The 26,271-nt window shown below is 29.5% G+C and overlaps 1 protein-coding gene across 6 annotated transcripts in view; it reads right to left on the bottom strand.

The window, feature by feature from the left end:
- The window catches only part of LOC107440064 (syntaxin-binding protein 5), a 340,660-nt gene that overhangs the window by 101,516 nt on the left and 212,873 nt on the right, over window positions 1-26,271 (bottom strand). The window contains exon 1 of one of the 6 annotated variants that reach the window (XM_087157535.1): window positions 5,719-5,834. The exons of the other annotated variants lie outside the window; for them this stretch is intronic. The gene's annotated coding sequence lies outside the window, so the exon portion shown is untranslated. Of the gene's footprint in view, window positions 1-5,718; window positions 5,835-26,271 lie in introns of those variants that run through there. 6 annotated transcript variants of the gene reach the window in all.

Consider the following 26,271-nt stretch of genomic DNA (forward strand, 5'->3'; position numbering starts at 1 on the left):
TGAAACAATATTATAAATAACTGAAAAATAAAATTTTCAATTTATAAAGAAATAAAAAGAATGGAAATATATAAAATTGATAAGATCTGATAAAAAATATAATTATGATCATAATAAAAAAATAGAGTATAATACAAATTTATCAATTATTTGAGAAAATTTACCATGTGAAAATAAATTCTCATTCTAAATAATTGAAATTAAATTAAGAATTGAAACGCTTTCTGTGATAAATATTTCAAAAAGCAATAAAGAACAATTCAGACTGAAATTAGGTACTTTAATAATGCATGATATTAAGTATGGTTTTATAAACATTCTCAAACTATATCATAAATACTTGAAGATTGAGAATTTATAAAGAAAAAAAGCAAGAAATATATGTAAATTGCGTATTGTAAGATGAAAGAAGAATAGCACGTTTTAATATGAAATTTTACTAGATCCGACATATTTTACAAACTACAAACGCATTAAATTATGCATGGAAATGAAAAACCGGCATTTCTAAAGCAAAAACCAAATTTGTCATGGGGTGACGAAGCATACAAACAAGGCATATAAAACCGAGCATTTTATTAACGGCCGGGCATAAAAATAATCACTCTGCCAGCACTATCGTAAATCCTCCAAGCAAAGCATGGATTTACTTAAACCCCATAGCACTATCATCCTTTTTCAAATGTCAGGAAAAGCGAGAATTTCTTTTTAAATTTACACCCTGAAAACTCAGGAAAATATGGGATATTTATTCTGAATCGCTTGACGTTTCATCGCAACCGCAAAATTTTCGCCCCAATGAATTTAATTATAGCCTCCCCCCCCCTTTTCATTTACATAAATTAATGGCAAATGCAAAATGCGAGCGTCTTTGATGACGCATCCACCCTGCTTTGTCAATAATAAATACCGGGCGACGTAAAATTTGTAAATTTACGGCGACGAATTTCGGGTGGACGCTTTTCTGGATTTATGTCTCAAAAGAAGAGAGGTCGTTAAAATACAAACTAGCAAAATGAAAATCGTGAAGTCATAATTGCTGAGGAGATTTTTACTGTTAAGAGATTTGGAATTGCAGAGGAGACAAGCGCAATATAATTTTGTAAGGAGCTGAGCGATGAAGTTTTATGAGATACGGTATTGCAACTCAGACAATGAAATGATAAGAAAATTATTATTAAGTAAATGATGGATAAATTTCATTAAAGAATCATTATTTATAGAGTAATGGTTGCTTTCGTAATGCAAAATTTCTCTTTATATTAGAGACGGGGGAAATAAATGATGCTATAAAATTTAAAATTGATAAAGGAAGATATTTTAATTAAACATAAATATATTAGCGATAATTAAGTTTTATTTTAAATGGTATTTTATAGTTATGCAGTAAAGACATGTCTATACAACTATAAATTTAATTAAAAAAGTTGTGGATATAAAATAAATTGCTTTGCTCTTATTTCTTTTCTAATATTGGCTCGGCGGTGTTATCACTCAACTCTGGAAAAAAAATCCCTGTATGTATTAAACACAATTTATGAAGGGGAAACAATTACTGTTCTCCTGTATAAGCTATATAGGGCTCACTATACTAGTTTTATTTGTTGGAAAAACTTGAGTAAAAAAGGAACAGCTGAACATACTTGAATATAGTAAATGATTGAATATAGTAATATTTACTATAGGAAATGAAATAGTTTAGCATAGCTGAAATAGTTTAGTATAACTGAAATATCATCCTTAAATATCTCATAGACTGCGCTTTGAGTGGTCACCATTTTTTAAAAGACGAAAATAAACAAAATTCTGTGTATTTTCCCAGTTTGTAAAGAAAAACTCAAAATTCTCTTCTAAATTTTGGTATTTTTTAAATTCCCTGTGTTTTCCAGGTTCTCCCTATTCTCCCTGTGGAGTGGCAATCCTGATAGGTCACGGAGTTGTCACTGAAATATATGAAAATGTCTAGCGCAAAAAATACTTATTTTTAATTTTGGTGTACAAAATTTGATTCATTTTCAGTACTATTTTGTGAAGCTACTTGAGTGCTACTTGGTTTAAGAGGGTGGTCATTCATTAAATTAAAAATTATAACTTTGCAATTTAAATTATAATTATTACCAAACATTTGCTTATTTATTTCAGCATCAAGAGTTTAGGTATTTTGTTAAAGTGGAGACATCAATTATTCTGCAGATTATCTAAATACTATGCTAATTATTTAGAGTGATCTGTTTAAAGTTCCAAAAAATTGTTTCATTTCTCAAATTATCGAGGTAATCAGCAAACTGTTCTAAATCTGTGATCTGTTTACAAATATTGTTTCGAGGAACCTTAGGGTTGCGTGAAAGGGGTTCCGAGACTTAAGAATTTCTTTTAAATAGTTATGATTTTCGAAACCCGTAATTAAATTCATATCCAATTAATAGTTCGTTATATATTCAATATTTCCATCATATTTATAAAAATATTTATTTGAAATACTGGTGAAGGAAGAAATTTCAAAACTAAGTTTTTTCTATAACAATATAATGAATGGATTAGGAAAAAAAAGGATGAATTCATTGATGAAAAATTCCAGCAGTATTTCAGATTGAATAAAAAATAATCAAATTCAACAATGAAGAAATACATTTCTTTGATATACATTCTCAACATTTTCTTCCTTTTTTATTTTTATTTTTATGAAAACCATATTTCAGCACATTAATTTTTATGCATGTACTAAAAACAAATAAAGAATTAGACTAGTCTGATTCTTAACCCAAGTTTAAGACTAATATTGATAAAACTATAAGATGAAAAAATTTCATTCGTCATTCATTCACTAAATAATTTCAAAATAATTAATAAAATTAAGAGCATTACATATTTTCAAAATAAATAATAAATAAAATTTAGAGCACAACTTTTTTTCAACATAGTTAATAGTAATATTCATTCGTTAATTAATATGTTCAAATTTTTAATGAAATTTATACTCAATAATTAAATATTGAGATCTGATAAATAAATTTCATTAACTATTCCATAACCGTCGTTGACCAGTCGACCCAATTTTTGGGTTTACGACTACTAATGTTCAACTACGTAGCCTTGTAATTTTGAACCCAATCCAGAAGATAATGGAACTCCTGGATCAAGTATTGGGAGAAACATGCCTTCGTGAAGGACTTTTTGATGAAACTAACCCGCATTCGGGTTACATGAAGAGGAAAACCACGAAAAACTCCAGCTGTAAGCCTGAAAGGCGACTTTAACCCATGATCTGTCTATCACTGAGGATATTTTACCTCAGCACTGTGGTCGATTCAAGCCGGATGCGGAATTTGTATCGACCAGCCGTAACTGGGATTCGAACCCGGTTCACCTCATTGGAAGACGAACGCTCTTTCCCTTTAGCCATCACGGATCTATTAACTATTTACTGAATCTTATTCATTAAATCTCGGGTTTCCGCCTAACGAAAGTCGATCCTTTGGGGTTCCCAATCCGAAAAAAATGGAAACCGCTGCCCCAGATAATCAGCGCAATACCCAATAAGCATTACTTTTGGTGAAAACAAGATCTTTGTTGCAACAACAAAATTTTTGTGAGGTTTACATGTATGTTGTTTATTAATTCTTCGTATTCTAAAAAATCACAAGTTACTATAATCAAACACACAACCCATTAGTTGATAGAGTCAGTCATCAATGATTTTTTAAAAATCTATAAAATCAAGAATCAAACGGTTTAAAATGTTATTAGAATAAAAGAAATCAACATGATTTTATTCATTTTTCAATATCTGAAGAATCAAGTTAAAAGAGCAGCAACCAAACGATCAAAAAATTAGTTGATTGAATGTTTATACTTTAACGATACAGAAAACGTTAAGGCACACTGTTTCACTTTACAGCACATTATTACTTTAATATAGTACCCAATTAACGGATTAGGTAATTAACGGATTAAGATTGCTTGTAAGATTGTAATAAGCAAATTATCGGCTTTACCGGGAACATATGAAATAAGTTAAGACACTAAATTACTGACAACATCTTAGTAAGAGAACAAATAATTACGTCAGCATAAATACAACGGTCTCATATTTTAATGGAAGATTTAATTTCTCTAAACCAGGACAATTTCTCCAAAATTTAGACAAAATTTGTAAATACAATGCATTAAAAAATTTCAAAATTACTATCCAACAGGAAAGTAAACAAAATATATTATGAATATTATTTTTTAAATGTTTGAATAAGGTAACATTCAGTGATTACTGAGTTAGGCTTAGCAAATATGAACTGTTCTAACTACTTATATAACCTTATTTTGAGGTTATTTAAAAATACAATGTATCTACAAATATAATATCTAAAGTAAATTGTAATAATTATATTTAATATAACTTATAAATTTAAATTAGATTTGCATTTATAATATGTGGACCTAAAGTTAAAATCGAAAACGAAACCCAAGTCATTTTTTTGTTCGAAACAAATGTAAAATAATTGTTGGGATGCTGGCGTCACAAAAACCAAAATTATAGAAATAAACCAAAAATGATTTCAAAATATTTAGTTTTAATATTCGTTATTTTTCTTTATCACATTTGCACAACAAGTTATTTTGACTGGGATGCTGTAACTTTTCTTAAGAATTCAACCACTAGTAATTTTTTTTAAATCATCAAATAACGTTATACATATTTGTTTTCATGAATAATTGAAACTCATACCGTTACATCTAAGTTGTAATTTATTTTCATAATCAACAAAACATGCCTCTATTTATAGCTAAACTTAACACACTATATTAGAATTTACTAGAAATTTATCCAACAGACAGTTGACATCTCGAAAATTCTGGAAGCATTTAAAGCATAAAACTGAAAAATATCAAGATGAGAGAATCAGCTTACAGCTTGCATAGAGAGGTAAGCTTAAGAAATTACAATGGAAGCTTACAAAGTAAAAATGCTTATTTGCTTAATGCGCAAAATAAAATAGGTAGAGGAAGAGAATATGTGATAAACAACTTCACAATAATTTACGGCCAAAACATAAATTTTAAGATAGAGTTCAGAAGAAAAAGTTCAGAACAAGTATTATTTACCCAAGACTTAAAAATAGTTTGGTTAAAAACCAATTATTCGTTTATCGTTTTCTTATCTTTTATCTTGAAAATTTAGATAAGGTAAAACTAATAATAGACCTCTACAATGAGACAGTCTATACTAAACTTTAAGCCTTAAAGTTTTGTTCAAATAAAAAAATATATAACAGTTTAATATGTATAAAAATTTATTGTAAATTCATTATTTTAAATTAACCGTGAATATACTGAATTTAAATCTATTGTTATCTAAGAAAACATAATGTTAGTAGCAGTTTTGCAGTTGAGGTTGTGGTAAATTTATATCCTAATTTATCCAAAAAAAACTTATAAAAGAGGTACTTTATATCATACATTAAGTTTCCCAGTTTAATTTTATTAAATATTTTTAAATGTCTTTTTAATAAATAAGTGCCGAAATTTAATTGAATGCTAATTTTTAAAAATTAACCTATAATGAACCACAAAAATCTGTCAAATACTTATTGTTTCAAAAAATGAATATTCATATTTGATTTTTTTCTAGTTACAGTAGTGGAGTTTTTATTCCATTGTGACTTTATACTTGTTACTGATCAATTGAATTCCGTGACAATTCAGATAACAATGATAACGTACCTGTTAAGACACAAACGCACAACAATCCAACAGAACCCTTTAAATTGCGTGTTAGGATTTTGCGTTGATTCAGTGTTTCGCATGAAATGTAATTGATTTAAATTGTTAAGGTTACTGTTAGCTTGTCCTTAGTTTCATTGTTAACCTTGAGGCATCTATTCAAATCGGATATTCAAATATTTAGAAAGAGCATTATCAAAATAGTTGCAGATCAAGCAGATATGTAAATTTCTAGTCGTACGATAACTTTATCAGAAACCTATTCTATTCAAAGGAAAGAAGTGATTATGACACTATCGAGTGTTAACGCGCTAACACTGGTATTTTACGAAAATTAGTAAGAAAAGAAAAACAGACGATCTACAGAATCCGAAAACTTTGGAATCTTCTCCTTACGTTGAGTTTTAATTTTTTTAGAACATAGTATGAATTGCCAAAGTATTTTATTTTAGATAGAAATGTCGCAAGTCTCAAAATATTGACAAACTTTATTTAGTTACTCAGATTTTTTTTTAATTTTAATTTTAACGTTTATTTCTTTTCAATAAATAAATTCAAATATATATTTAATTTTTTATTGCTAAAGAATTTATTCGAATTAATACATTTCAAATAAAAAAATTTAAATGAAATTTAACTACTTTTCTTAGTACTGCAGCTAATTTTTTCACGTATTTGACATTCTTGAGTTTTAGAACTGATTTTGACTTACGGAGTGCAACATTAGAATACAAATAATTTAAACCGAGTTTTGCAGATTAATTTTAGAATTTTTTCATGAAGTCTAAAATGAATACAGACGTTTCTGTTACTAGGATAGTGATAAAACTTGAACTGAAGAACATAACAGCTTTTAGGAAAAATATAATTAAAGAAATTATACAAAATCCATCTAAATTAACTCTATTGCCACTGTTCAATTTTATGTGACGACTTTTTGTTTCGCTATGCAAAAACCTTAAAACTTAGATTAACTTAAAATTACAAAGATATATAAATGAATCTACAGGGAGTATAATGGAATAAAAAGAAATTAACATTTGATAATTAGATCAGAAAATTATTGTTTGTTAAACTTGTAGCAATTACAACCACATTGACAGGTTTGCAGAAATACAATAAGGAGCTTAGAATCTGACTTTCTGAAAGGACCATTTTTATTTATAAACTTAACTTGCGTTCTTTTCGAAATTCCGATCTGTTCTAAAGTTATAGGAATTATAAGTTAGTCTTTTCGCGATTTTTTTTCTCTTTCCTTGTTTTAAATAACGACTGTTTTTATTTATATTTTTGCGAATTTTTTTCCTTTTTTTGTTTTAAATAATAACAATCTATTCATCGTTACAGAAAAATATATCTTTCTCGAAATCTTCATTTTATAAGCTCACGCTTGACTTGATGACAGAAGTAAAAATAAATAAATAAATATAAAAAAACGAAAAGCGTGAAAGATGATGTCACTTATAAATCTTAGCATTTGTAACAAAATTAAAAAAATTTGAAAAAAATTGAGAGATAAAAGCAGTTTCCCATTTGAACCCAGTTATAAAATTATCGTAACATATTATTTCTCATTTATTACTTTTTATTGTACTTTAAGGTACTTACTTTAAGGTGATAATTTTTTAAATATTTTTTGAACATAGGTAGAAGAATTATACCTGTTTATTCCATAATAACAAAATGTTCTTGCATTAAAACATAATTTATAAATTGTAATTTTAAAACTATAATTCATAAACAAAATGACTTTTTATCGACTTTTAAAGAAGAAAGGCAATGAATTCGAAGCAACTATAGAGGTTGTTTTTCAACTTAGCAAACAGGGGAGGAAAATCATATTCTTTTTTTAAAAAAATACATAATATAAAACAACTCTTATAGAAAATAAAAATAGAGATGAAACAAGACTAAAAGCAAATCTTTCATGGGAACATAAATTAGAGACGCAGACAAAATTTATTTACAATCAAAACAAAGTCAATATTTATTAATAAATCTAAATCTAAATAACTTATTCTAGATTAAAATATAAAATGTAAGCTTTAAAATAGAAAAATACAAGTGCAAAAGTTTAATTAATCAAAGAAATACTATTCAAAAATAGAATAATAACGTGACAAAATATATAGAATTTATATCTCTAACAGAAACAAAATAAAAAGGCGAGAATCTATTTTACTGGCAGAGTTCTAAGAAACTTTATAAAATTTGATTATCTCGAGTCGGCTTTAACTCTGATACTTTAAGAAAATCCCAGGAATACCCGGGAAAATCCGGGAATACAAACTGCTCTATGGTTACCATGGATACGAACAAATTCGTTTCGATTTATTCACAGAGAAACGTTTTGTAATGGATCCGCGTGCGAATGATTTCAATAAATTAATGCAGAAAGCATTTTAATATTTCTCTAAGAGAAATACAATGACAAAATATTTCATTTCTAAGAAAAATATGAAAATATTATGCAATTTATCAAACTGTGTGATAGTTTTTTATATAAATTTCTTCTGAAACACTTGGATATTTTAGGAATTAGTTGTTTAGTTGACACAGATGTATATTTTGAGCAAAATATATAAGCTAAGTACAATAAAAAGTATATCGTTTTTTTTAAATATCTCTTTCGTCATTAAAACCAATGTTTGCTTAATAAAGCAATGAAAAAAATAAAATATATAACATTTATATAAAAAAGTGCAACAAAAAAACGCACGTTTAAAAAAGGAAAATTTATAACTTATGGATTCTGAAAACCTTCATAAAAGTTACACAACACTATCATGGCCAAGCACCTAGTTCAATTTTACTGCCATATCCTTCAACGGCCATGGTAAGAAATGCTACGCAATTTTTATTCTGGTCAGACGACGTAGATAGCACCTGTGCTGGTACCCCTGTCTCCAAACTTCCGCACCACAACCAATAAGAGGATTTTCAGCTATGACAGATTTAACGTTCACCTTGCTGCGCATACACGCCATTTGTTTTGTCAGCTGTCAGGATCGAACCCAAGCTCTCCACCAGAGGATATTCGACGCGTCAACCGACAGCATCCCCAGAGTGCTTTATGTAAGTTACATTAAATATTAGTCCAACATGAACAAGCAATTAAAAAATTTATTTGACACCTCCACATTTTAATTTAAAAGAAATTAGCAACAAAAAAGACAACAACTCAGGCGTTGATAGCGTTGAATACGACTGGACAATTTAAAAAAGTATACAGCTTAAAATGCATCATGGAGTAAAATAGTGGATACTTTTCCGAATATATGAAAACTTTCAAAATTGATTTAGGCGATATGCCTAGAAATATCAAAATTTAAGTTATCCAATTTCAGAACTTTGTCAGAGCGAGGAACATTTTTTCTTCCTTTTAATGAAAATAACTTAACAAAAAATAAGCAAAACTCACAAAAAGGAACAAAGCGTAAGAGGATGTGTTAAGATTTTAACAGAAGTTATTTTCAAATATTAAAATTTAAAAAGAAAAAAGCCTGGAATTTGTTTATTTGTGCTGGGTTATATGAATTTTAATATTGATATCTTATGATATAGAGCAATGTTTCCAGGTAAACTAATTTACATTATTTCTAAATTTGGTCTATGTTCTTATTATCCAAAAAGAAATTTATAAACATTTAGTATACTATTGCACTCTATAATTATCGTTTCCAATAATATTTACTATTTTATTTTAATCGTAACATCATCTTTGATAATGAGCTGATGTTTATTGTTGCACAATAATTATGGCGATATTTATTGTATACTCGATACACAGCAAAATACATAGCGAAAAATATAACCGTGCATTAAAATATCCATATTTTGTGACAATATATCACGATATCATATTCAATATGTGTTGGCGCTGGTAATTACTTACCAATTGAAGTTAATAAACGAGATTTCAAAAGAAATCATTATCATTCATGCAATACATTACACAGATCTCGGAAAAATAAGATATAATTCTAGATGTAAAGAAAATAACGAAAAGAGAGCATACAAATCTTTAAAAAAAATTCATACAGAACATTAAACTTTTGCAAACCCTGCAGCCAAGAAATAAGAGCATAATCAGCTTTTTGGAGCTGATAAGATAGAATTAGACATAAACGAACAACCAGATTATCTATTAGGATACAATCCGAAGTGCAATCGTTTTGTTAGAAGGAGGGAATAGTTAAAAAAAGTAATCTTTCAATATATCATGAACACCATGTCTAAGATGAATATCAAACAAAATATTGAATTACGATATACACTGAAGAGCCATTACATTACGACCATCTTTAGCCCTCAAAACTGCCAGCACCCGTCGTGGCATTGATTCTGGTGCTGATAGGTAGTCTGAGGTATCTGGTACCAAGCGCTCACCAATTGGTCCTGCAATTCCCTCACATTGCGAGGGGGTAGCGTGGCGGCACGAATTTGGTTTTCCAAGTAGGACCACAAATGCTCGATTGGATTAAGGTCAGGTGAATTAGGGGGCCAAGACATGACTTGAAAGTCACTGGAATGTTCCTCGAACCAATCCATAACGATTCGACCCTTATGACATGGTGCATTATCCTGTTGGTAAACACTATCCCCCGCAGGAAAAACTGTTGCCGTGAATGGGTGAACCTGGTCTGTAACTATGTTCAAGTAGCTTACAGACGTCAGGGATTGTTCTACGAGGATTATGGGTCCTAATGTGCCCCATGAAAACATTGTTCCTGGGCGAGAAACCATGAAAACTTGGGCGAGCCCATTGTTATAGATGGAGGGTGGTCATAATGTAATGGCTCTTCGGTGTATATGATAAGTATCAACAATAATAATATCACGATCCTTGTTAACAATGACAATTATCGAATATGATGTACATAGTGTTAATGATAGCGATAATAATCGAATCCAATAATATTGTGATCATAGTAAAAAACTATAATTATCGAATGATATTACCGTGATGTTAAATTTCCTTAGAGAAACAAAAATATTGACCAAAGTAAAAACGAAGTAAATTAGTTAAAGTGAGAAATTGATACATGGAGAAATATCCATGTTTTATGACAATGTATTTCGATATACGAAATCGATATCACTCAGCACTATTAACTACCTACAATAATAAAATAATAAGCAAGATATCTGAACCAATCATTATTATTATCCAAGCAATAAATTATATATATATTTCGGAAGAGTAAAATATGATTCTGTTTGTATTAAGAAGAAAATATCGAAAAAAAGCTTACAAACCTCAAAAAAAATTTACAGAGTGTTAGAAACTTTTGCAAGCCCCTAAGCCAAGTAGCAAAAGCATGACCAACTTTTTGGAGCTGATAAGATCCTCAGAATACAGTCATAAACGAACTCCAGATTATCCATTAGGACGAAGCCTTAAGTTAATTCGTTTTGCTTCGGGGAGGGCGATTAATCAAAATTTAATTAATGTCATGCGGAACGTTGGGGACAATTACTTAATGGGATTGCATTTTCTCTTCCCGGCATTCCTTGCGACTCCGGGTCGTGCATTTCGAATTTAGTAACGTCTCGCAAGCTGGAGCTGTGTCGCAAACAAATTGGAATATAGGGTCGTAAGTTAGACCAGGCGGAAAGCTTAGACTAACTTACGACCCTATGGTTTCGATTCTAGACTAGAGATACATGTGGCTCTAAATGGATTTCTGGTTCTTCCACTTCTCTGATGCATTTGAATTTCAATAAATATGTCGACTGTTTTCAGAAGTTTTAGATATCAGAGGAAAATTATCATGCAAAGGAGAGGAGTTAGTTATTACAAGGTGACACGAAGAGTTTTGTGTTGCATAGGGGACACCGGCGAGTCATAGTTGCGATTAAGCTATCATGGATGCAATGTAAATAAAATTGTGACTCAAAAAGATAGATTTGTACAGTAGAGAACCGATTATCCGGAACAATCGGGACTATCGCTATTCCGGATAACTGATTTTTCCGGTTTTTTGAATCGCTACAAAAAGCCGTTTTTTTAGTGTTAAACCCAACTAGAAAAATTTTTTTTTGGAAATAATCTTACAAATAAGAAAAAACGATGAGGTAATACAGTAATGATTATTTCTGAAATGATGGTAAGGTAAACATCTTTCAAAAAAGAAAGAAAAATTCTAAAATCTTAAAAGGAAAAAAAAATTTTTTAAATTGCTGGAAAATTTATCGAATTTCGTTCCGGTTTTTTGGTTTTCCGGTTTTCTGATTTCCGGATAATGGGTTCTGTACTGTATTTATAGATATAAGTATAAAATTTATTTGACACTTAATAATATACGTTTTGAAATGGATGGCGTCCATGAATAGATTAGCTTTGTATTTATACATGTTGAATCGATAATGAATAGATTTGTATTATGTATCCAAGGTGAGAAGACTATGAATAGACAGCTTTGTATTTATATTTTAAGGTGCACAGTCAGGACCATGTTTAATGCACACAGTTTTTAGAATTATTGTAAAAATTAAACCATAAAACTGTGCAGATGGAGCGCAAATATATAATAGCTTTAAGATAGAACGAAACAAAACCATTTCCTAACTCTGACATATTTTTAGGGAAAGTCAATAAATACAAAAGTGGGATTAAAATTATCTATTATTTGATGAAGTTTAAAGACAGTTCCTAACGAAAAGCAAATGCTTTTCTACCAGGGATGACGAAAGTGGTGAATAATATGAATACAAGTGGCGTTTCAGACAGTTATTATAATAAGGAAAGCCACTATTTCTCTTAAGTTTTTATTAATTTTATTTGCGCTTTTAGGTATCTGCTTAACCCAAACTTTTCTGATCAAGGTTGCTAGTAAAAGCGTTCACATAAAATTTATTCAACTGTATATAAAATGTTAGAGTGTTACGGAGCATACTAACTCATTCATTGATCGGCACATGACGTACGAACGAATAGCCACCAATGCACCAGACAAACGTACAAGTTCCACGAGGATTTTAATCTGCTTTACTATTTTTATATCAATAAAGATTTTGGTGAAATTTGATAACTTTTTTCTCGTTTAAATATAATTGAAAAGTCTCTAAATGTGCATAATTTTTATGCTTTCAGCAGGATTCCAAAAATTTATATCAACTCATTTTAGGTCAAGCATAAGACATTTTTTTAAAATGTGGTATTATTTTCTTTAAAATATGCTTTTAATATGTGGTATTATGGTGTCTTTTAATTTTAGGGTCCGAGTTCGTGTATTTGCTTTGAAATATGTGGTATAACATTCATAAAGGCACAAAATATGGTTTCTCACATGAAAAATATTTTATTTAAAAAATAAAATTGTGCGTATATGCACCATTAGCCAAATCAACGGACTTTAGTTGAACACTAGTTTTTTCTATTTTTTTTTATAAAAATAAAATTGGAGAAAAATATACGTCAGAGTGTTAATAAAAGAAAATTTATTGAAATGGTGCGTTTACGCACCTTTGGAAGAAAATGGAACGGCTGAAATTTAAGAAACATTAATACTATAAGGTCTAGGATTCGTATGGCGCTTAACAAAAAACTGGAGTGAAAAAAAAAAGAATTGGGCAAAGGTGGACAAAACTGAAGAAACTGGATGAAATGAAACTAAAAATGACCAATGAAATAGTTTAGCAAGACATATTATAAGAAAGCCGACCAGACTGTGCAGTGGTCAGGGAGCTGATCTCACATGAAAAAGGTCCTGAGTTCGAATCGCGGACAAGCCATGGTTATTATTTCACTCTCTATAGTATCTGTCTTTACTGGGAGAGCAACGTTGTCCCTGAAAGAGTGGCTGACAAATCTGCTCTTCTGATAGTGTCAATCGGGTGGGCATTGGATTGTAGAAAAAAAACATTCTAAGAATAGAATAAATTTAAATTAATTATATTTATTGTAGCATTAGAAGGTTAGGTTTTCATATCTAATATTATAAAAAATATTTATTTAAGTTTCATGCAGAGTTTTGAAATCTTTGCAAAATTTTAAATAAGAAGAGTCAGTTTGAGTATCTATATGTAACAGAATTTGATTATAAAAATTAGTATGTCATTTGTGGTCAATTCAAAATGTGATTTGATACTTTAGTTAGATAAAATGTGATTATGATGTTTTAGTTTATAAAGCTAAGATTTTCCATACTCATTTAAGTAAAAAAAATAAGAGCTAGTTATTTTTATTATGGAAATTCTTTATTCTTCTTTGCAAATTTTTTAAAAGTTTTTACGCATTTAATGATAAATTTAATAGTTCTCTTTTATTACTAGTTCTATTATTTGAGCTAAATTATAATTATAAACTTTTAAAAAAGATTGTTTTAACACATTATTTTTCTTTTTGAAAAAGTTTCTTCTATTTCTTTCACTCGGGATGAAAGAAACCTATTTCTGCCTAGTCTGTTTTTTTTTTCATGGTTTTTCTCACGGTTTTTTTTTTTTGGAAGAAACTTGTCGTCGATGAAACTAACTCGTGTCTTTTTTATATTAAACCTCTCATCGAGGTAAAAATTTGTGACGAATAAAACATTTAGCAGACGTATGATTTCCCACGTTTCATTCCTACTGTAGCAGATGTTTTACAAGAACATAAGTTATTGTCTTTTCTTTTCCCCGTCATTTTGAGAATAATACTTTTCCTAAAGACAAGTTATTTTCTTTCGATCTAGACAGAAAACTTACATCTAGGGAAATTATATTTGATCGAAACAGATTAGAAAAACTTTCGAAGCTATCACAATCAATTCGATTGTCTTAATTTAATTTCGAGCAGGAAAGAGAAAAGAATTCGAAAAGATTCAATCAAAAATAAAATAATTTAAATTAAGAACGGAACTCTCATAATTTAGTATGATAAAGGGAATTCTTTTTTTAAAAAATTAATAAATATAAGGATAACTTAAGGAAAAACATACTCAAACTTTGCCACTCACAGACAAGGCCGTTGGCAACTTAGAAAACGGACTGCCTCTTTTTGTCCCTTAAGTGAAAAGAAGTTAGCTAGTTAATTTAATTCGATTCCAATTTATTTTTGTTTGAATTTTACTACGACAGTTAACCATTTATTTTACTACTAAATATTAGCATACACTTTTCACCTACTGAAGCTACAACGAGCATACTGAACAATAATAAGTGAAAATTAACGCCTTCTGCTAAAAAGAGAGATCTGCATGATTTCTTTTTATATATACCTTTGCCAACTTAAGCCTTTTTTGAAAAGAAGAAAAATTTTAATTAAAAAAAAATTTGTATTCTTATCACATAAAAAAATTTATATTTAAAAGTTCTAAATAAAAATGGAGGTATTTGTCCTCTTTGTCACCTACGGTCGTACGGTCCACTACTTTGTCATAAGCTGAAAAGCATCAAAACCTTTAATGCGATACTTATTGTTGTTCCTAATGCCACTTGCCAATACCAAACAGCATGCTTGGTGAAACCAAGCAAATTAAAGGCAGAGGATGCGTTTGCTTTTCAGTGGCGAAATCTATGGCCAAGAATACGGCTTCAGTCTCACATACGTTTCAGTCCGTTTAACAGGGCGAACTCATTCATACATTCATTTATTCATTCATAGATTTTAATTTTGATCTGAACCAGAGAACGATCAATCTTCAATTCAGTACAACCAGAGGCATTGATTTGTTATGGAAACTTGGAGGACTTTGTGATCAGACAGATGTAACGCGCACCAATCACCATTTACTATACGGGGCATTTGTCTTCAGCCGGCGGGGATCGAACTCACGATCTGTGGGACATGGTCCCAACGTCCTACCAACCAGGCTATCCCAGCCCCTTCGATACCTATGCGGTCTAAAATCGATGTTTATACTGATGGTGTTTTAAATAAAATGCAAGCTGCGGGAAAAATCCATTTCAGATACATTTTTCAAGATATTTTATTGCTTAAAAAAATGAAGAAAGAGACTGACGAATGACCACTTTTAAAACATTTCTCTCACTTTTTAATTAAAGTTTAAAAGTAACGTAAGTATTTTTTAAGTATTTAGTAATTATTTGAAATAAAACTACTGGAAAAGTTTTCACACTAATTTATGAAAATATTAATGATAAAAAAATTTTAAAAAAAATTCAACTACCTGACTCTGAATATAATGAAGACAAAGTTAAAACTCTTTATGCAGTTTTTAAACTTTTTACACTTTTATGAACTGTAGACGGTTAATGAGAAGTCAAGACAATATTATTTAAATTTATTCCGAAAATCCAGAACCTGTTTTGGAAAAAAAAAGGGGGGGGGGGGACTAGAAAAAATTTATTTATCCTGCGGTTAAAAAATATAAATATTAATACCGTCATGGCGCACTCGACTTTAAAATTTAGTAAAAGCTTTTTTATCCAATTGTTTTAAGAGAAGATGTTATATTAATAATCCACAAAAAAGGCGCCGAAAAAGTTATTACAGCGATAGATGAACAACATAGTCAACTTGGAAAAGTTTCATTTTTGATAATTAGGTCTCTTTGGAAAGTAAAAATCTTCCAATATACTATTAATAAATAGCTTTTTCCAGAAGCAACACCATAAGCTTCCGAAATTTCTTTTTCATGAAGTGCAAGCCAAAAAAAGAAAGAAAAATACTCCAAGCGCAAAGTTGCCTTAAGACCCAACAAGGATGCAACACACATACTCAAAAAAAACTGAAGGAAAGCAACAACAAAAAATTACCATTTTGCTTGCTGATTTGAATAATTGTGTAAAAAAGGGGGGAAATGGCAAAGTAAGCGCCATATTGGCCACAGCATAATGAAGGCAGGATAAACTCATTATGCAAATGGCGTCTTCTATCTCAACTGGGTGGAAAATTCTCTGGCCTTCATTAAAAGCGTTGCGACTCGGCTACTAAAAGCACAAAATGGAGGAAGCTAAGCGAAGCAAAAAGTATGCTACAGATGATTAGTCTACAGAAAGCCAGCAACAAATTGCTAGCTGAATCTGCTATAAAAAGAAATTAATTAATATAGTAAGTAATTGCCTTGTTTTCCTTTTCACACCTTTAAGGAAAGATGGATCAGAGAGACAGACACCAGACTGACCCCTTTTGTAGGTCAATTTGTTTAGTTGTCAACATTTTTGTCTGTTGTCCAAAGCTTTTATTCATATTATTAATGTTGTCTTTTGAAGGCTTCGACGCCACATGAAATAACGCTTTTTTTTAGAACAATTCAAGACTCCTGTGAGTTTGCAACAATCATATATGACTGTCAGGCCAAGTTTAGCCAATCTTCAGACAGCGACCTCTTTGCTAATTAATATAAATGACAGAAAACGCAGATATGTAAAAAAACAAAATTTTGTAAAAATGAAAAGTGTTGGTGACCTATTTTTGTTTTATTAAAAAAGATACTTCAATACCGTCTTATCTGGGCTCATAAGAATTGAAAAAAAGTTCTCTAAATGGAAAAATTTAACCAAATTTGCGATTTTTTAGAAAATATGTTTAATAGCTTCTTAAATATTTAAGTTTGTCCGTTCTAAAACCCAAATTATTCTTTCCGACAAGATTATATAATATTAAATAATAGCTCAGGGTCCGTAGCCAAATTATTCAACAAAAAATAGGCACCTTTTAAGCACTTTTCAAGCACTCAAAAAACATTGTTAAGTACTTTAAAAAAATATCATAATTAGGCAGGGTTGAAAAGTTTTTTGACAATTAACGGTTTTATCTTGTTTTAACCGCATGTCAGAAAAAAAACCTTTTGGCATTGTTTTTGACAATTGTCAAAAATCATAAAATTTTGAATCATATAAAACGAAAGGCGTTTTAATACGCTACAGACTGACAATACGCCGACATAGATTGGGGTTGAATTAATTGTGAAAACATTGAATAGAACAATGTGAACTGTGTCTTTTTGCATAATTCGAAGGGAAAATCAACATAGTAAAGGAAAAATCTCATTTTGAAAAAGGGAAAATTACATACTTTTTTCAAGCACCCAATGAAAAAAGCACCTTTAAGGGCTTTTAAAAATCGAAAATAAGCACCATTAAGCACTTTCTTAAAAACGCAACGCACCCCGTAGCTTAGCTTCAACTGGAAGGTATTTAAATCGTGGCTTTTTTTCTAGAACTTTGAAAAGTACTGTTAAAAAATACCCGCTTAATGATCGGCAACTTCTGAAACTGTTCCGCTGTTCTTTCGGACTGTTGCAGAATAAGAGCTTGCATCAGATGCTCATTGAACACAAGCATATTTGTTTTGTCTAGTTTTGCTTTTTTACGAATTAAAATGCTCTTTTTGAAATTACGTTTTAAAAATATGCAACTCTTAATTGACAACTCTAAAATTCAATGTTTAAAGACACTGTAGTTTCAAGTCCCTTATCCCATCATAAACTCGAAAAATGAATAAAAATTAAGAAAAAGGATCAGAAAATGACGAGAAAAAAATGACTAAGTTGGTAAAAATGGGAATATTATTTCTGTGTTAAAATATACATTTAGAAGAAATCGATGGGCAACGTCATTAAACGCTAGAAACATACTGAGATGCTAGAGGTGGAATTGAAAAATCAAACGTATTATACAACGACAATAAATAAAACTCATCCTACATCATGTGATTTTTACTGTATCTCAGCACAGGTTACGAAAGGAGAAATTAAATGATGGTTGAAAATATGCTAGAGGAGATTCACAAGGGATATAGCAAAGCAAATAATGAAAATGCTTCGTTTTAACTATTATTTTTATTTAAAAGACAATAAAGATCCTAGTAAGACTAAGCTGCTACTATGTAAAGTGCCAAGACTTATTACAAAAGAGATATACAGAGTAATGAGTTTACTATCTTACATAACATCGATTAAGCATGAATACTTCACGATGCTAAGTGGGAAGAAGTTTTAAAAATTTAAAACTTCTTTAAAGTTTGTAAAATTTTTTAATTATCTTGGCGAATTGTATACAGACTTGTTTATTTATATTCTATTTAGTGATATTACTGGAATTAATTGCTTAATAAAATTAATAACTTGAATTGTTCTGGTAATTACATATTTTTAATTATTACTTGTTACAGTAAAATATATATTTCAGGGAAGAAAATGTGTTTAAAAAATATCGAATTGGATTTCATGTTTTCCTTATAACAAACATATTGTCACGTAGAATGAATCTAAAGCAGTCCAGAAAGTTAAAGAGATTTATTCAGAATCTTGAAACGTACAGGAGATAAAGCATCTGGCGTTTTGACTCGAAACACCTGATATTTTATAGAATTAAATAACGGAACAGGAAATGACAAATTAGAACATTCTAGAAGATACAGAAATAATAATGAAAAAAAGCTTATATTACATTTATACATTTTCGTAGAGCTCAGAGGATCGAACTCGGAATCTATCTCGTCAGGAAAATAACTTCAACCATTTAGCTGCCCAGACACACGTCACACTGAAAGCGGAGCTAAAAAATCGTTCATTTTTTTACCATTTTAATTATAATTACTGAATTTCAGAGTTTTATTTTATTGTATAACTGTCATCGAACAGCTGATCCAAGTTTCGGGTTAACGACTACTAATGTTCAACTCCTTAGCCTTATACTTTTAAACCCAATCCAGAAGACAAGGGAACTCCTGGCTCTAGTATTGGGAAAAATTTGCCAATGTGGAGGACTTTTAGATGAAATTAACTTGCATTTGCGTTACATTAAGAGGAAAACCACAGCCATTTTACGGCAAGAGGACTCTAACCCACGATCCGATAAGGATATACCAATAAGGATATTTTACGCCAATATATCACTACCAATAAGGATATTTTACGCCAATTATCACTACCAATAAGGATATTTTACGCCAATATATCACTACCAATAAGGATATTTTACGCCAATATATCACTACCAATAAGGATATTTTAAGTCAATGTATCACTACCAATAAGGATATTTTACGCCAATATATCACTACCAATAAGGATATTTTACGCCAATATATCACTACCAATAAGGATATTTTACGCCACTATATCACTACCAATAAGGATATTTTACGCCAATATATCACTACCAATAAGGATATTTTACGTCAGCACTATGGTCGGTGCGAGCAGGGTGCGGAATTCGAATCAACCAGCCATTGCTGGGATTCGAAGCCGATTCACCTCATTGTAAGGCGAACGCTCTATCCTCAGAGCCTCGAAGGCTCTCATTTTAGAGTTTAATTCAATTAGACATTAAAAACAATACCCAAATTTATTTGCCTTAGCCCATATTTTTAAATTCATTCAAACACTAAATTCATTAAGCAATAATGCCTTGCTAAACACCAAATGTTAAAAGCAACTTAAAGATATTTACAAATTAATATTACAAAGACGTTACACCCCTCTGAGGTATAGACGCCCAAACCGCTCAGCTTCATTTATTTATTAATGACTTTCTGCATTCACGATTCAGTTCCCAGGGCGATCATTTTGATCCTGAATTAGATAAACAGATACATTTATAACAGAAAATATTCAATGAAATGTTTCTGTTACAAGATAACTAATGTTAAAAATAAACTTTAAAATAATACTTAATACTATTTCCTCTTCGGCGACAGGAATAGGCTTAAATTTACCTAAGAAAAAATTTAATAACTTTGTACGTAGGTAGCAAAAATGTTTTTTTACTAATACTTAACATACTTGATTAAAAAACTTCATTCACTTTAAAAATATACAAATTGGAAGTTTTCCAATTTGGTGAATGAAGTGCTGATTCAAGTAATATCTCACCGCTTGTTTCTTGGGATTATGTATTGAAAACTAAACTGGTTAAAAATATTAGCAAGCTTTCATGATTTTTCGCCAACGTAAGAATATCAAAATAACTACATAAAAAATATACTGTGTTAATTTTAATAACAAAATGTTTGTTAAATTTGACGGATTATACTGTTTAATCATATGTATATTGAGATGTTCGGAAAGTAATTTCGTTTTTTCCAAACAGTGGACTTAATTGTATTTTTTCTCACAAAACCTCACACTTAAGCCGCATAATCTTTATATCTGAAAAAAGCTAATACAGCAAAGCTTGTTAGTAAAAAAGTTCGATTGATTCTATGGAGTAGTTTTTGTCTGATGCCCTTTTATATGTAAAAAGTGTAAAGTAGTAGTTTCTGAATACTTTACTTCTTTACTATCGAAAAGCTAAAAATGCTGTACAAGCAAGAAAGTAATTATCCAAAGTGTATGGAGAAGATGTATTGGCAGTATGTCATTGCCAATACTGTTTTCAAGTTTTTGATCTAGCAATTTTTATGCTGAAGATGCTTTAGAAGGCCAGTTGTAGCTTATGAAGACACAATAAAAGCATTAATTTATGCAAAGCAGCAAATAACTTTTGAGATCATTGAGAAATTGAATTAATTGAATTCGATAATTCATGATCATTTGAAACGCCTAGGTTTAATCTCAAAACTCGACATATGGGTTTTTCATGTTCTTATAGAATGTAATTTGCACCGTCGCGTTGATGTTGGTGATTTTCTTCTCAAACGTTAAGAAGATGATCCATTTCTTAAAGCTCATCATCACTGGGAATTGGTTTGTTTACACTATCTGTTCAGTCCTCTACAAAATTATTCAGAAGGAAAAAACTTTACTTCAAATGCGAAGGTCTAAAATCACCTGGATCAATTTGTTGCAAACAAAGAACTAAGATTTTGAGAGCGTGGAATCATGCTACAGCCAGGACGATAGCTAAAGATATTGGATCAGAATGGACAATATACAATGCAATAAAATATTTATTCTCAATAAGAAAACAGCCTTTCATTTTAACTAAAAAAAAGAAAACAAAATTGCTTTTTGAACAATTTAAAATATAAACAGAACAAAATAAAAAGTTGATGTTAATGTTATGCATGCCATATATAAGTAAAAGTAAGGTGAGAATGAAAAAAAAATAGTACAAACAGAAATAATGAAATTAAACCTAAATTTGGAAAAACCCTAGCTTGCATAAACCGTTTATTTCGGACAGAAGAAATTATTGGGCTGCAGTCACTAACTAGAATTTAGAATTGTTGTGGCTTGGCAAAATAGACATGGGAAGTCTTAAAAATATCACAAAAATTGAGAAAAAAATACAAATAATTAAAAACAATCAAATTGTTTTATTACGCAGAAAATTAATTATCATCTTAAAAATATTTTGCAAGTAATTTACACGTCTAAGATTATTTAAAATACCAGAAATAAACACAAAATCAAAATATCAACTACCTATTGAAGAATGCTAAAAAACTGTTTTTAAGAAACTTCAAAAAGTGCGTTTACTTTTGAAATGTACAGGTAGATAAAATTAGATAGTATGTGAAGTTAATAGACATAAGAGTCACATACTACGCCAAATTCAGAAGAGAAAATTTAAAAACTCATTTACTTAAAGTAACAAGTAACGCTAGAACAAAAAAGAACAATTCAAGAAAGAAAAAGGGAAAGGTCGTAACACAATTTCAAAAATTTTTCTAACTTTCTAAATACAATTAGTTACTCAGCATTCCCGGAACAGCCCGTTACTGCCCAAGGGGGTCTAAGAGATTAAGGCTCTACAATTTAAAGACAAGCATGACTGTGGCAATATGGTCAGCACTGCGCACAAGCCGCCTTTACTACCCAGACAAGATAAGTTGGCGTCAAGTTGTCACCGGGGATCGAATCCCAATTTTTCACAATGACAGTTTAATGCCTTAACCATTGATCCATCACGGTTCTTTTAAATATTATTAATATATATAAATATTACTATTACAACTAATAGTATTTTATTGAAAGTTGTTTAATATTTGCAAACAGAAAATTTTTTAAATAAAAGCAAATGGAAATTAATTGAACCACTGAGCGAACCGAATTCCCCAAGGGTATGGTCTTTTTGCTGTCACTGTACTGCTAAGCCACTGCGCCGCAAATGAAGTGAAGATTTAACTAACGTATAAAGTAAGCTTAAATTTTCAAATAGCTACGTTTTTTTTCTTTCTGAATTGGCTGGCTTGTGCGTTTAAATTCCACAATTTAACTCCACAATTATTTCTTTTTAAATATTCTTTTTGATTACATAACAAAATGTATTATTATGAATAGAGAAAAACAAATATTGAAAATTTATCGAAAAACATTTTATATAACAGTAATTATAATCAATAATACTCCTCCATATTAATTCTATCAGCGTAAAAGGTGCATGACGACAAATAAATATGCAATATATTTAACATAAAATAAATTCAAGAACAACAGAACTGAGAAGAGTTAAAATATTTGAATCAAATCTTAATTTAATTAGAAAGTTCAAAAGAGTTTCGTCTAGAATAGTTGTTAAGCAAAAAAACATCCAATCATTAAATGGAATCAAAATTAAATTAATAACCAAACGATTTCAGAAAACTCGTTAAAAATAATAAAAGAAAGTGATAAAGGTCATAATCTGACTAAAAGTCAAGCTTATTTTTGCAGAAGGGCGTTAGCATACGTGGAATCTTTTCTAGTCTTTATAAGAGATTTTTCTAAATATTTCAAGTAGAAGTAAATTTTATTTTTCTCCATTTATTTTTGATTTAACTAATGTGATTTCAAATGATTTTTACTAATATGCACAAATGCAAACGATTCCATATGCAAACGAACTAAAAATTAAATAAAAGGTGTGATGCTCTGGAAAAACTAAGCAAAAATTACTTATATTGTTTCTTTTCTACTACTTTAAAAATTGTTAGAATATCCGGGTTGGCATCTATGCTTTAAGTCGATAAGTATCGCTGTTTTGCCGCTCATAGAACAAAAAATACACGAGTAGCTCTTTGTAGGTGAAAATTTTAAATTAAATACTCATCTGGGTTTTAGGATAATTAATATCAGTACTCTACACTAACTACAATTTTTATCCTTACTTTTCTAGAATGAGTCGGAAACAGCTTGAGAGGATGGGCAAGGATAATTTTTTTTTACTAATTATATTTAGAGAATAGAAACTTTCGAACTCAGTCTTCAGAGTATCAGTTAAAGTAGAATGAGTTTTTTTTTTTAATTATTAAGGTATAAAAAAAAGAATAACTCATTTAGGTCAGAGAGGGCGAATTTTTCTATCACTCATTTAAATGCAGTTTCCAGATAAGTTGGAACAGCTGATATCTCATTTGTTTACAACCACGTCAGTTACTCTGGTATCAATAACATTTCGACATTTTCTCTTATCTCTCTTCGCCATAAACTAATACAATAGAGTGAGACTTAAATGTTAGTATTTTATCAAACAACTATTTACAAGAAAGTTGTAACAACGTTTAAAAACAAAATTTTAAATAGTTAATAATTATATAACACAATAGTAAAACTTTATATTCTTTAAATATTTAAATAAATAATGTCATTTAGCAAGCCGTTAAAAAATATTGCGTTTCACAAGTAAAATATGTAACAAAACAATCAATAATTTTTATAATATTTCTAAAAAAGAAAACTAAAGAAAAAAATAAATTTCAAAACGATTATTTTATATTTTTATATCTTTTAAAGAAGTTCCAGTTTAATTTAGTTTAATATCAATTAATGCATGTTTAAATTGATTTGATATTTTTAAACCATGAAAAAATTTACTTAGATATTAATACAGTGTTTTAAGTTACTAATTGATATAACGAATTAATTAATATTAACTATTAGTCCAATATAAATATTTTAAATAAATATTTTTTTAATGAAAATAAATAATTTAGATATTAATACTACGAACGTGTAAGATAAAAAAGAAAAATCCCTCGAATGCATCGGGGTAGTTAAACCCATATTCGGATTAAAAAGGTCTGTGGGTAACAAATGACGAATCAAAACAATATAGTATGGTGATACATCATTGGTGACTTTTCGGATATTTGATTAAACAACTTAGAATATAATGGCTACAATACGGGGAACCATCCTATAGATTTACTGAACGTTGTGTTTTTACTTAAATTACAATGAAATCGTAAAAAGCTTTTGGGTTAATTTATACTATGACCTTTCAAATTAAAAAAAAAAATATTGTATCCCATTATAACGAAATATTCTTATCTCTTGTAATAAGAGGCCATAATAGGCCTTTAATAAAAAGATGTATTCCGCATATTAAAGATGCATCTATACACAGAGCTTCCATATTAGGATTTTACAAAAAACTGTTTTGTTTTTTTTTTTAATAAAAAAAGAAGTCCTGCCTACCTATTTTTTCAGAATTTTTTTTAAAACTTCCAATCTTGAATCCTTAATGAGATTGCATTGCAGAATTTGGTTCTTAGAAGTTAATTCTGCAATACTATCTAATTAAGCATGCTATCTTTTTCTTAAGAACTTTCATTAGGGACTTTCCCAGCTATCTCATTAAGGACTCTCTTTAAAAAGCTTTTTTTAAGGAGAAAAAAACAGAAAACTACTATAACCTAGATTTTTCCTGCTTTTAAGAAAAAATTGAAAATCTTTGGAGCTTTCTCTTTTTTTTCATAAGTTTTTAAATTCCCTGTATATTTCCGAATCTTCAGGTGCCGTGACAATCCTGATCTAACATGAATATTAAATATTTGGTAACTATTTATAACTTATTGTGTTGTAATGTAACCATTTCCTGGGAGGTTTAAGATTGCTAAGCTGTTATTTTTATTTTTTCATCCAATTTTTATTTTGGGTTACATAAAAAATTTAAAATACTCAATTAAATATTTCTAATATTTTTTATTGTTTAATCACAGTAAAATTCTGAGTTTATTAGAATAAAATTTAAATTTAAATCGTTTTGCTCGATGATAGTTGCAACTTAATACACCAATTTGTTTTTTAAATTTGTTTTCAACTTTCGATTACTATAAAACTAGATAAATGTTTTTAGCTAGATTGTTTAGCAATATTGTTTAGTTATAAAATGGTTCAGTTGTGAGTATATATATATATATTTCTTTTATGCGGCACCATAAATTTTGGTATTTCTTTTTATATTGGCAATACTATAGTTATCATTCATTTTGTTAGTTTGTCTTAAGTAATAATTTAAGTAGTGTTGAATAGTTAGTGATATGTTAAGTGTTTATTTAAAAAAATTTAGTTTTTTTTATTGAAATAAAAATTTAGTTACTAAGCAATTATTTAGGTTTATTTTTTAATCTTTCTGAAATGTCCGTAGAAATTTTGAACATAAACGGTGTGTGTACTGGCATACGAACTATTAGTGACGGAGCTTAACTTTTTCGCACAATAGCAAATATATTATAAAATACTCCTCAAGTATATATGGCGATTTGAAAATAAACCAGTATATATTTAAATAAAGACAGGCTGCTGTATAGTGGCCAAGGAGTTAATCTCATACCAGTCAGGTCCCAGGTTCAAATCCCGTTCCAAGCATGGATGTAATTTCTCTCTCTACGTTCTATTTGTCCTTGTGTTGAATCTGTCCTTGTCCCACGAAAAAAAGAGACAATACCACCAGTTAAGTACCACGAGACCATATGTTGCTAAAAAGTGGTGGGCATTTTAAATAAAAAATATGAAA

This window comes from Parasteatoda tepidariorum, chromosome 2 (genome assembly GCF_982258835.1).
Source record: "Parasteatoda tepidariorum strain Cologne lab strain chromosome 2, Ptep-v5.0, whole genome shotgun sequence".
In the NCBI taxonomy this organism is placed as follows: Eukaryota; Metazoa; Arthropoda; class Arachnida; order Araneae; family Theridiidae; genus Parasteatoda; species Parasteatoda tepidariorum.